Here is a 12,794-nt window from a genome sequence, read left to right as displayed (position 1 = left end):
CTGGATGGCATGACCCCCACCTGTGGCTAGCTGGTCTCTCCTAACTGCAGCAGCACGTTGATGGGCATGGTGGATTAGGTCAGTGCACCGATGTCTCACCTGCTCATAACTGAAGTTATGCAGGCTGACATTGTTTACCCTGTGGATGAGCTCATTCCACAGGGCTTTCCTCTCCTGCAGATCATAGGCTGTATGCCCAAAGAGGGTTCGGTGGTGCTGCACCAGGTAGTTTATGAGGATGTCATTTTCCTGGGGTATATACGCTGGAAAGCACTCTGTCAACATGGTACCTGGAAGACATAAAGAGGAAATAAAAAAGTCTGAGTAACTCATACTGCAAGGATATAATAGTTGTTAACTGACATCTCTCTTTCCCCTCCACCATATCTGCAACAATGATCTGAACACACAAATCAATGGGTATGTCTACACCAAACCTACTGTTGGGACATGTATCCTATTGTGCAACAAATATTGAAATGTGTTTCTATTCATCTTCCATGTTGAAACACTATAATTGGTAGCCTGTTGCTAACAATGTAGCCTGCATGCCATTGTAATGGCCACTGTAGTCCCATATATGTCACTAATATATCACGATTGCTCATCTGAATTAATTGTGTCACTAACACATCACACTCACTCATCTAACTTAGTTAATGGTGCCACTTACACCTCACCATCCCTCATCTGAATTAATGGTGTCACTAATATATCGCAATCACTCATTTGAATTAATTAAAAGGTTCACTAACACATCATAGTCATTCAGCTAAATTAACTAACACATCATAATAACTCGTCTGAATCAATGTTTTTACATCACAATCACTCATCTAAATTAATTAATGGTGTCACCAATACATTATAATCACCCAACTGAATTCATTAATGGTGCCATTAATACACCCCAACCTCTCACCTGAATTAATGGTGTCACTAGCACATCACGATTACTCATTTGAATTAATTAATGGTGCTACTAACACCCCACAATCACTCATCTGAATTAATGGTGTCACTAATATGCCACAATCACTAATATATCACAATCACTCATTTGAATGAATTAACTGTATCACTAAAACATTATAGTCACACATTTGAATTAATTAATGGTGTCACTAACACATCATAGTCACTCAACTAAATTAATTAATGGTGTCACTAACACATCACAATCACTCTAATGAATCAGTTACTGTCCTTACATCACAATCACTCACCTGAATTAATTAATGATGTCAGCAGAATACCATGACCATTCATCTAAATGAATGGTGTAACCAACACATCACAAACACTCAATTTAATTAATTAGTGGTGTCACTAACGCATTACAATCAGTTATCTGGATTAATGAATGGTGTCACTAACACATCACCATCACTCATCTGATTAAATTAATAGTACCACTTACACCTCAAAGTTACTCATTTCAATTAACTGTGCCAATAATATATCACAACCAGGGTGGCTGCAGTGGTGCAGCAGTTAGTGTTGTCACCTCACAGCAAGAGGTTCTCCAGTTCAGTTCTTGGCTGCGGTGCCTTCTGTGTGGAGTCTGCATGTCCTCCCTGCAGTCCTGTGTTTATTTCCGAGTGCTCTGGTTTCCTCCTACTTTCCAAAGACATGAGGTAGGTGGAATGGACTTTCTCAAATTAGCCATAGGTGTGAGTGTGCGTGTGTATCTTCTGTTTAGATTGAGCATCGGCCTGGCAATTCAACACCATAAAACCTCCACTGCCAATCGTGTGGACCAATAATCCACTGTGGTGACCCCTAACAGGAAAAACTGAAAGACGGAGAAGAAGAAGAATATATAACAGCCACTCATCCAAATTAATTAAATGTATCACTAAAACATTACAGTCACTCATTTGAATTACTTAACGGTGTCACTATCACATCAGAATCATTTAATGTCCTTACATCACAATCACTCTTTTGAATCAGTTAATGGTGTCATTAACATATATTAGTCACTCCTCTGAATTAATTAATGGTGTCAGTTACTCATCATAATCACTCACTGAACTCAATGTTCTAACACCTCATAATCACTCATCTGAATTAATGATGTTATTAATACATCACAATCACTAATCCAAATTAATCAATATTGTCACTAAAATATCACAGTTGCTCATCTGAATTAATTAATGGTGTCACTAATGCATAACAATCTCTCATCTGAATTAATTAATGGTGTTATTAACATACCACAATCACTCTTCTGAATTAATGATTTTTACTTTTCCATCACAATCACACATCTGAATTAATTAATGGTGTCACTAACATATTACAATTACTCATCTAAATTAAGTAATGGCATCACTAACACATCAAATTAATTTATCTGAATTAATTAGTGATGTTACTAAAACATCACAATAACTCATCTGTATTAATTAATGGCGTCACTAGCACATCACTTCTGAATTAATGTTGTGTCTAATGCCTCAGAATCACTCATCTGACTTAATGATGTCACTAATACATCACGATCTCTCATATGAATTAATTAACAGTGACACTAACACATCACAAGCACTCATGGTATCACTAGCATATCACAGTCACTCATCTGACTTAATTAATGGTGTCACTAACACATCACAATTACTGATTTGATTTAACTAATGTTCTTACATACACCTCACAATTACTTATCTGAATTAATTAATGGTGTCACTAAAACATCACAATCACTCATCTGAATTAATTAGTGGCGTCACTAACACATTACAATACCTCATCTGTATTAATTAATGGTGTCACTAGCACATCACAGTCTTCTGAATTAATGTTGCGTCTAACACCTCAGAATCACTATTCTGACTTAATGATGTCACTAATACATCACAATCTCTCATATGAATTAATTAACGGTGACACTAACACATCACAAGCACTCATCTGAATTAATTAATGGTATCACTAGCATATCACAGTCACTCATCTGACTTAATTAATGGTGTCACTAACGCATCACAATTACTAATTTGATTTAACTAATGTTCTTAAATACACCTCACAATCACTCATCTGAATTAATGGTGTCACTTAAACATCAAAATCACACATCTGAATTAGTGATTTCACTAATACATCACAATCGCTCATCTGAATTAATTAATGGTGTCACTAACACATCATAATCGCTCTTCTGAATTAATTATCGTTGTCACTAACATATCAAAATCACTCATGTGAATTAATCAGTAATTCACTACCACACCATTATTCATATGAATTAAGCAGTGGTGTCTCTAATACATCACAATCACTCCGCTGAATTAATTAGTGGCATCACTGAAACATCACTATCACTCATCTGAATTAATAAGTGTTATCATTAACACTTCACATCCACTCATCTGAGGTTATTAGTGGTATCACTAACACATCAAAATCACTTGTCTGAACTCATGGCTCCATGTCATAGAGTACAGAGTCCTGAGATGAACTATAGACTTGGGGCTGAAAGAAGTAGGAAGAGAAGTGGGAGGAAGCAGCTTGCACACTCAGTGAAGAGAAGCTTCTGTTTGAGATGAATACACATCCCATGTGCTGTCATCACTAGACAGATTACCAATAAAATGATGATATGTGAGGGGTAGGCAGGAGTGAGATTACATTGTGTATGGTTGTGCTTATGATATCACTAACACTACCTAATTTGAGCAAAAAAAAAAAATATTCCCTGATGGGAAGGGCCAAGGTATGTGACTCTACAGGCAACTCCACCACTCTTCACCTGCCCAACCCCAATTTGTGCAGTCCCAGCCCATGGATATATTATGGGGAAACTTAAGAAAGCATGATGCAACAAGGCAACTGAATATTAGCTTGATACATGCAAAGGGGGAGGGGTGGCAACTATTCATTTGAGCCTGTAACTTTTAAACAAAAGTAGTCTGACTTTCCCAGAAAAGAAACAAATAAATATATAAATAAAAAAAAAATCAGAAATGTTAACTACTTTGCATTTCTATAATAGATTTATGTATCCTCTTGATTTTCCTGCCATTGATGTCACACATCAGTGCAGAGCACATGGGAAAAATTTATGGGGCTGTCCATGAAGTGCTGCCATTTAGATAAGCCTTAGAGTGCTTTAACCATAGAGAACAAACAAAATAAAATATAAGTACAGAAAGAATAAAAATAAATCATGGACACTATAAGAGCAGAGGAAGATGTCTCAGCATTTTACACTTTGCCCAGGGTAAGAGCTACACCACATGCAGCTAATTAAACATTGAGAAGTTGTATCAGCAACATTAGCAACTCACAGCATTTTCACCTTAGATACTATAGATTAAGACAGCAAAGAAAGAGTGAGCATACTCTAATGGCAGTGCTGCTGACTGGACATACCTATCAAACATGGCTCGTGCTTACAATGTGAGCAACCCACCCCCACTCCCTTTACACTCTCAGCTTCATACAGAAAAGAAACGAGTGGATACAATAAAAAAAAATATATATATATATATATATATATATATCACTAAGCTTTGCCCTTCAACACAGGAACACAGGAGTAGAAACTGTCCTCATATGCTTCACAGAGTGTGTTACAGACATATTCATGTTCAATGGAAATTACTAAGTACTAAACCAATGGTGCATTAAGTTCAGTTGACATATATGAAATAGGCCAAAGTAATAAGATACCTGTTGCATGAGGATAAAAAAATAAATCTTAAATGTAGCACATAAAATAGCTGATACTATTCATATTTTCACCAAGGTACTTAAGTATAAAGCTACAGGATGATTTTTTTCCAGCTAGTGATGCAGTCATGAATGGTTTTGGAGTATGGAGATCTAACGGCATAACGTTATTTCAGTCTTCTGTGCCATACTTCAAGCAGCCACTTTGTAATTATTTACAACTACTTTAGGAGCTGCTAAAACATTTCTCTTCCATATCAGATAAATTACCAATTACCACCTTAATTCATAGATGTTTGCGTAGTTCTACTGACTGAAAAATAGTGGCTTTAAAAAACTGTTAATCCTACATAGTCTCTTGAATATGCCAGCACACTTTGAATAGCTGCCACAGGAGCTGACATGTCATAGTCAGAATTTTGCAATACAAAAAATATTTTACATTCAGAAATGCACATGGTGATTCATGAAGCAATCAGTCTACCCATTCTAAATCCAGCATCACCCACATGAATGAGTCCAGCTAGTCAGTGTAGATGTAACAACTAAAACTGCTTAAATTAAATTCATCACCTCTGTCCTGCAACAGTAAGACATTCTATGAACACAGTAACAGAACAATGTGTAACTTCTGATGGCTACAACTGTATGGAAAATAAGCAAATTGATCCTACTGTACAGAAAGAAGCAATTTTTCCTCATGGTTCTTCAGCCTTCAGTTAACTATCAAGAGCTAATTCTGACATTGAACAAAAATATCTACCCACTCAGTCAAGCGACAGTTTTAACTGTCCAAGGAACTACCCTCCTGTATTTAGCCAACTCATTTAGTAAACCAAATCTAATAATTTGTGTAGTAAGACAGCACTATGCAACTGATTCAGTTGGAGGAATATTTCACTCCCAAATATAATGTCCTTAATGGTCAGGTCAGATCATAAAGCTATCTCCTTAAAATCAAAATGACATCTGGGACATCGGGTAACACTGGATCTTTTGGGAATTATTCAAAGGCAAACTTCATGCATTTAAGTGCCCTCACACTGACACAAGGAACTTACAAAAAAAAAGTGTATATAGCTACATACCAGCATCTATCCAAAATAAACAAATAATGAATTCAAAAAACAAGCCACCCTGGTAGAATCCCAACATCAACAGATTGCATAATGAAAGTAAAAAAATCATGGCCAGAAAAGAAAGTGCAATGCTCAGCAAGGTAAAAACTGCCTCAGAATACCATATAAGCAACTCAGTGGAATAATTAACTCACCCAAAGCCAAATTTGATGTAAATGTAGACTCCCAGGCTAAAGACAACAGTAATGTATTCTTCAGCTATGTCCAAAACCTCAAGTGTTCTGCATTAATTGTAAATGTATCCCCCTATGCTGAGCCAGAGGTTATAGCAATTCTAGTGGTTGATATATTCAACTCCAAATTTACCGATTTTCTTCCAAACACCTCTCAAGAAATACTCCAATCCATACCTCCCCAACTATCACTAGTCCTCGATGCATTTTTCAAAGACAAACACACAGCTTAAGTGAGACGCTATAATATTCTGAGATGCTTCCTTAATAGTAGGAAGCACAACATTTTGGGCCCCTAGAAGTAATATTCAGTCAAAGCCTCTAAATAGGGTTCATACAAATTGAATTGAAGACTGTGACTGTTATCACTGTGAACAAGGACAGGCTATTCACAGACCCAGGAAACCCTAAATCCATAAGACTGACTAGTCGCATATGTAAGGCTATGGAAAGAATAATCATGGACTAGATAAATAATGACATAGGAAACCTTCAGACATGGATCCAGCCCAGTTTGGCTATAGCAAGTGCAGGCCATGTCAATTCAATCTGATAGACTTCTCTGAGATGGTCAATAAAGCATTGGATAAGGGTAAAACAGTGCATACAGCCTACTTTGACATGCCCAAGAATTTGGCACAATGCCCCACTTAGGCATGGTAAACAATCCTAAAAAATTAGATATAAGCCCATACTTCTCCCACTAGATAGCCAACTGACTCACAGGAAGGACACAAGATGCAATGAAAAGGGAGTGTGCCTCAACAAAAAGGCTAGTCACTACCAGAGACACCCAGGGTTCATTGCTGCAGCTGGTCCTTTATGACATCGGCTTCTCTGAGAGCAAGGATAATTTCAAAGGCTTATGGCTGTACAAGTTCATAGATGATTGTAAATTACGTGGAGTCATAGAATTCTCCCAGAGGCACAAACATCCTCCAAGTAGGTGTCACACATGCTAATAACTGGGGGTCTATTTTATATAATTGTATGCAAACAATGTTGAAAGCTCTAATGAGTGAAAATACAGAAAATCTAAATCCTTATTGTGGGGGGCTGCACCCCCCCCACACCCCCGCTAAATATATATTCCAACTCCAAGATTGCACGACAGTGAAGAAAGGGCAAATATCCCACTCTTCAATGTACTGCAATCTCAAAAACAGAACTTTGAGTTCCGGCAGTTTCGCTCATTAGAGCATTCGAACATTGTTCGCATGCGATTATATAATATAGACCCAATAACTGGTGCCAGAGTCATGGTCTAAAACTCAATTGCAAAAACAGCATAATAGTATCCTTCAGAAATATGGCCACCCTGAGAAACTACTGCTTTGATAGCACAACCCTAAAAGCTGACCTTGTAATCACACTTGCAAATGTATGTACACAGTGACTTGGCCTTTGTTCATCATGTGCCTACTGTAGTAAGTATATTATTCTATGTTGCACAACTTATAAGCAAGGGTATGTCACTTAGGTCCAAGGATGTCATTGTTCTATTTGACTCTTCCCTCATTATGCCAATCAATGAGTAAAATGCCCTCTTTAGTATGCATCTAACCAGGCATGTTCAACAACTGGAACATCCACAAAGGTCCCTCACAAAAATCAGTATAAGGTATAGAGCAATACTTCTCAAACTATCATTGGTGAAGGATCAGTCACAATTATTTCTGATCTTTCATGGACCGATGCTTCTGTAAATTAACTGCAATAGACTACAGTATTCAAAGACATACAATGAACAAATCTCCTGGATGGCTCTTGCATTTTCACATCTTGTCTTAAGATGAACAGCAAGACTGGCATAAATGAATTAAGTAATGGGTCTGAGACTGTAGGACCATGAGGCCTATAGGGTTCTATATACACTGAAGTGCATTTACAGCTTTTTTCCAAATATTTTGACCAATTATGGCCTAACAGAAATCTTGACTAAGGAAAAAAAGCCTTATTTTCATTTGTGTCCAAGACTTAATGTTTAAAACTGACAGAAATAGCATCTCCCAATATACAGTATTTACACAACAAATGCTTACAAGGACAGAAAAAGGCAAACCTTGAAATACTGCCTGCCTCCATACCACAAAATGATTACTTGCTCTACACTCCTGTGGTGTTAGATTGGGATTAAAGTTGAAAGGAACAATGGCCACAATCATGTATTTAAAGTTGTGACTGTCATATCTTATCTATCTATCTATCTATCTATCTATCTATCTATCTATCTATCTATCTATCTATCTATCTACACAAATCATGTCTCCTTAACCCTACCTCCAAAAGAATTAGGGACAGATTTTAAATTTTGCTCTTATATACTTAGAAAGTTGCTAGACCAACACGTGCTGCATTTACAAGTATTTTACTGGAGGATACAATGTATGAAACTCTGTTATTATTTAGAGACTGCAATCCACAACAATAGCCAGAGAACCACAAATCTTGTGAGAAATACTGCAAAACATGAAGCAAGAGTGGGGACAGTTGGGAACAATGCCACCTGCATAACTGCATATACATGATCATCAGGTATATCCACTTGTTTGACTGTATGGACTTCAGATATTTGCTTGTGATCAAATAAATGCATAAATAATGGCCCAAAAGTATTGTTCAGTTTGCTGTTGTCAGAACCATAAAGGGCAACTCACTATAACCCCCCCAGTGGCTTCTGTACTACTTAGCTAAATAATCTGTACAAGAAAATTTCTACAGAACCATTCTTTACACTGCATTTTTCCAAAAGATATGAAGTCTAAATCACAAATGTCTGGCATTATTTAGCAATTGCTTTACCAGTAAAAAATACAGAGGGCATGTTTTGGAAGTCCTTAGCTCCCCAGTAAATCCACCACTGAAAATAATAACAACAGCAGAAAAAGTGCACAAGCATGAGCATGTTTTGAAAACGCTTAGGTGCCCAGGTAAATCTGCCACTGAAAACAATAGCAACTTGAGTCATGCTTCAGTAGATGCATCCCTAGCCACCATATATTCCCTCCTTTATATTCACAGGCTTTCTACTCCAGCAATGAACAGAAAGCTGGTAATTATCAAATTGATAAGTGTTCTGACCTCCCAATGTAGGATGTTTATAATTTATTCTCTCCCTTTAAGTAAAGAAACACAAGTCTTTATATAAAACAACCTGGGGGATGATAACAAACAGCTTGTGGACCAGAAGTGATCTGTGGACAACACTTTGAGTAAAACTGGTGTACACAATATGACCTACACGGACTACCTCAAAAACGTATGCTTATAATTGGTCTTCTACAGACAGCTGAGAGGTGATCTATGGCCTACAAAGCATCCTTTGATCCAGCCCTTATAGACCTGCTGTACATCTGCAAAACAAATAGCATCGGAAGTGACTGATCTAGGGACCTAAACCTTGACGGCAACATAAAAAAGACCTATTGGAGTGATCGTTATGTGTCTCAGAGGCTACTGCTTCTCTAGAGCAGGATTCCCATCCATGTAAAGCAGAGTTCCTGTCTCTGCACATTTTCAACCATAACTGGGATGAGCAGGTAGGGAATAATAAATGTACCCCTGGTCTGCCACCTCTGTCCCTATTAGAAAGAAGAAGCATATACCACTTCTGCCAAAGTTATATCACCTACAAAATGAACGTTGCCATAGGCTGTCCACTACATTTGGGAAGCATGGCTAGATTTAAACATCTCTTTAGGATTCTTAGCTTAGTAATCACCTATGAACCTATACATGTTCACAAGAGAAGTCCACTGACACCTATATTTTTCATCAGAGTTTCAAGCAGTGAAAACAGGAAATGTTTTAGCACACAAAACAATCTCATCATAAAAAAGTTACAAAAAACTTATTTAACTCACCTGCATGACACAAGAAGTAAACAAAAATGCATCTGAAGTTATTATGTTTGTTACACAATTTTCAAAAGACTGAATATGTTTTTAATAACTTTTCAGTTGAAAATGTATGTGGTTATGATTTAACAGACTGCTACTTTTCTGTTTTAAACTTGGCCTAAAATGTATCCCTAAAGTGTTACCTCTACTTCACATTATTAAGATGGAAATGTTTAAATTAATAATGGAAATTGCATTTGTTATATTATTTTTCTAATGAAAATACTGGTAGCAATGACTTTGTAATTTTGTAGTTTGAATAATGATATAAGCTATGAACATGATCCTGTGCATGACTTTAATGAAAGTTTTTATTTTTGCACATCAATTCAAGAAGAAGTGCTTGCAGTTTGCTTGATACTTCAAACATTAAAAGTGTTTGCAATTTTATGTGCACACAGTACACTCTGTTTTACATTCAGTAATCAGCCTTACCACACAAACAAGGTAAACACTGTGGCATGCTAATTACAACATAAGCAGCAGAAATGTATGCTCATCAACCAATCAAAGATAGAGGAGCTATTCATCAAGGTATAAATCAACCATGTAGACTCAGTGCTGGTTTTCCATGGAAAAGAGTCTACATATAGACAATGTTAGGGGCTGCTGTTGCTTTAATTCATGTGTATGTGCAACAGGGTGAAGTCTATGCTGCTGCTCCTGCTAATAGACCAGGGCCAAGAAGGAGAAGAGTTTTCAGACCCAATTTAACTTATCACAATCTACATGACATGGAAATTGTAGAGTGCTACAGGGTGGATAAAGGCACACTACAGGAACTCTTCAAACTCTGTCATCTTAAATTCAGAGCCAGGGCAAAATAAGGGGAACACATACTGGTGGAGACAAAGGTATGAGTAGCTTCACTTCAGTGAAGTGAGATGGCCATAGGGAATATTTCCCTATACTTCACTGTAGTGCAGTCTCAGAGTTGGTATATTTAAGTAGTGGGGGGGTGTGAGGGTGCAGCCCCCCACGTGAGGGGTGCAGGGGGGCTTGCCCCCCTGCTTACAGCTTTCAGGTAAGTTTCTTTTGTTTTTTTTTCTTGCTTTTTTTATATGTTTGAAATTTTAAAACTTCAGTCATATAAGTTCGATTATATGACATTTGAAGTTTTGAAACTTCTAACATATAATATAGACCCCATTATGAGATGGGTAGCCAAGTGGCTCACCGATAAAATGCAAACTGCCAAAGTTGAAGAGTCCACCTCCACCAGCATGCCAGTTACCAGTAGAGTACCACAAGGATCTGTTCTGGGCCCTCTATGGTTTACAGACTATTTCTCTGAAGTCCAGACAAAGGTAGATGGCCTGTGGCTTAAGTTTGTAGATGGCTATAAACTGGGCACAATTATATAAAGTCCCCAAAGATGTTGACATATTACAGAAGGAGCTGACACAAACAAATGACTGGTGTCAAACTCATAGATTGAAACTTAACACAAAAAAAGCCTCATTGTTTATTTTGGCAAAGTAGCCCATGGTAATTATAATATGCATAGCACCCTTCTTAGCTCAAACTCAGTGGTGTGAGACTTGGGAACACATATTGATAGCAATCTAAACTTCAATCACCATGTGCCCATAATGGTAAGGAAAACATTCTAGATTGTGCACCTCATAACTAAGGCCATTGCATCCAACACCATGGAGGTCACAGCTCTGCTGTGCTCTACCCTTATCAGACCACTAATTAGGTAGAATAAGCCCTTCTGTATGTACCTCACGAGGCACCTGCAACAACTGGAGAGACCACAGAGGTTTCTGACAAAGATAATCCAGGGCTTACAAAACATGACATACATGGAAAGACTGAAAGCCCTGTCACTGTACTCAGTATCATACAAGCTGCTGAGAGGTGACTTGTGCCTGGCCTATAGAGCAGTCTCCGACCCTGTCCTAATGGAAATGCTGGACATCTACATATTAAATGGGACAAGAATAACGTGTTTCAGGGATCTCAACCTAGCCTGTGACATAAAAAGAATATGCTGGAGAGACAGATATATCTCCCAGCCATTGACACTCCTCTGGAATAGTCCCCCACTACATGTTAAGCAGAGCTCCTAAATGACCCTAATCAAAGGCAACCTTGACAACTGGATGGGTGACCATAAATTCACCCTAGAGTTGGTACCCATGTCCCTCATTGACAGAGGCAGTCGATACTGATCACAAAATCACTCTGCTAACAATGACCAAGTAACTATGGTCAATAAAGTACTCAGGTTTTTACAAGGCTAGGTTTGTAAGGGCTCTAGGGGCATTAGCTTAGTAACCTCCTATGAACATAGGAACATATGCAGGCCTCCCAACATCTTCTCTACTACATCCACTGTTGATGTCATCCATTAAAAGTTGTGCTGCAGCCTAATAAAAGTCAGACTTGTGTCGGGGTACTTCAGTAAAGTACTGAGCTTTGCAATCTGTATACTTAGAAAGGTAGGGTGCTCTGTTCTCACTGCATAAAACTGGGTATATGTACGTGACTATCTAGCCAGAAGATAATAAGTGTGTACCCTACATTTACAACTCCAGGCCCAATGGACTGATATTATTTTGACACCTGCATATGCCTACACATCCATTTCATGCAGGCCTCCGAACATCTTATCTCCAACATCCACTGCTAATGTATTAAACTTATGCCATGGTGCTTGTGTAATGTACTGAGCTCTGTAGTCTGTGTACTTAGTTAGGTAGGGGGGTCTATTCTCACTGCAATCAACTGGGGGGTGTTTGTGAACTTGCTTTTCATTACACAGAGCCTTTTATATCAGCATATGGGACATGGTCATTACCATATTTTCCTCACCAGACACTGCTGGTGTTGTCAGCTATAAAGTGCTGTCTGAGACACTCCAAATCAGACTTGAGCTATGGCATTTGCCT

The sequence above is a fragment of the Protopterus annectens genome, chromosome 2.part0, assembly GCF_019279795.1.
Source record: "Protopterus annectens isolate FY-2018-M chromosome 2.part0, PAN1.0, whole genome shotgun sequence".
In the NCBI taxonomy this organism is placed as follows: domain Eukaryota; kingdom Metazoa; phylum Chordata; order Ceratodontiformes; family Protopteridae; genus Protopterus; species Protopterus annectens.
Note: the sequence above shows the minus strand (reverse complement) of the source record.